This window comes from Colobus angolensis, unplaced genomic scaffold (genome assembly GCF_000951035.1).
Source record: "Colobus angolensis palliatus isolate OR3802 unplaced genomic scaffold, Cang.pa_1.0 Scaffold82, whole genome shotgun sequence".
NCBI classification, from domain to species: Eukaryota; Metazoa; Chordata; class Mammalia; order Primates; family Cercopithecidae; genus Colobus; species Colobus angolensis.
In genome coordinates this window covers 543870-545749 of record NW_012122043.1, presented here as the reverse complement: position 1 = coordinate 545749, position 1880 = coordinate 543870, and positions in this window count along the sequence as shown.

Below are 1880 nucleotides of genomic sequence, written 5' to 3'. Positions count from 1 at the left end.
TATGTAAAATTAAATGAGCACTGGCAGGGAGCTGATTTTTTTCTTCTAAACTGGAAAAAGGTTAAAGCGAGACCTGAGTTCCATGAACAGTCGGGACTAAGTCCTGCTTCAGATACGAGACAGTTCAACTCATACAGAGAGTATCCGACTTAACGGTGGTTCAATTCAGGAATTTTCAACTTCACAATGATGCTAAAGCAATATGCATTCAGTAAAACCATGCTTTGACTTTTGATCTTTCCCTGGGCTAACCATACACCCTACCATACCCACGGCAGGGAGCCGAAACTCCAGGTCAGCCGCACCAGGAGGAGGGTAAGCGACTCACCAGGAGGGTGAGCGACTCACTCTGCAGGCCACTGTGTCCCCAGGCGAGTTTGCCCGCTGCAGGCTGATGTTAGCGTTCTGAACACGTTTAAGGAAGGCCGGGCTAAGCTATGATGGTTGGTAGGTTTTGTGTATTCAATGCATTTTTGACTTGCGATATTTTCAACTTATGATGGGTTTATTGGGATGCAGCTTTATCGTAAGTCCAGGAGCATCTGTATTCAAAATGGATGCTTTATAATTAACACTAATATCTCCTATAGTTTCAAATAGCTAGAAGGAGGATACTGAATGTTTCCAACATGAAAAAATGATAAATGTTTGAGATGATAAGCTAATTACCCTGATCTGATCACTACACACTATGGAAACATCATTATGTACCCCATAAATATGTACAATTACTATATCAATTAAAAAATAAAGTAAAATAGGTCAGGCACGGTAGCTCACGCCTGTAATCCCATCACTTTGGGAGGCCGAGGCAGGTGGATCACCTGAGGTCATGAGTTCAAGACCAGCCTGGTCAACAGGGTAAAACCCTGTTTCTATTAAACATACAAAAATTACCTGCACATGGTGGCGCACGCCTGTAGTCTCAGCTACTTGGGAGGTTGCAGCAGGAGAATTGCTTGAACCTGGGAGGTGGAGGTTGCAGTGAGCCAAGATGGTACCATGCACTCCAGCCTGGATGACAGAGCAAGACTCTGTCTCCAAAAAAAGTAAAATAAAAGTATTTAAAATGGAATGCTGAGGCAACATAAAATTACACGAATTCACCGCAACTACATGTGTCCCTAACTGGGAGTCCTGGCTGTGGATCTGATGGAGGGCACCCCTGGAAGGATGGGGGTCAACTGCCTGGGGCGTAGGGAGGGCGGTATGCTTCAGTGATGGAAGTTGTTGGTAGATGCAGAATCAGTAATGTGATACGAGACTCACTGAAGGAACACGCCAGAAACACATGTCAGGCCCAGAGGCAAAGGAAAAGCAAAGCCGACGTGCAGACACTGGGCCGGCAAGGAGAGAAGTGAAAGCCAGGAGGTCCCGGGTGAGCCGCCTGGAGGGAGTGGTGGCCAAGCCAGAGGCAAGAAAGATGTCCCATGGGGAGAGAAACCTTTCCACCAAATTTAAAGGAGTCAAAAAGGCACTGCTGATTTAGGCTGCAAGGTTCAATGTAAAGGAAGGTGCAATTTCAGTGTTGTCAGAAACACCCTGAGGTGTGGAGTGGCAGCCACTTCCAGCTTAGCCAGAGGCCCACCCAGAAGCTGAGGCTGGGGGTCACCACACAGGGCAGAGACCACTTCAAGGGAGGGGCAAGGGGAGAGGGGCAGAGACTGGGCATTGTTGTGAGATTTGAGTCACAGCCCACAGCCAAACGTAGCATGCATTTCAACTGAGCGCTCAAGCACTCTGAGGAATTAGGAGAGTAGGTGAGAGATTTAAAAATCCATGGTCGTAGGCCGGGCGCGGTGGCTCAAGCCTGTAATCCCAGCACTTTGGGAGGCCGAGACGGGCAGATCACGAGGTCAGGAGATCGAGACCATCCTGGC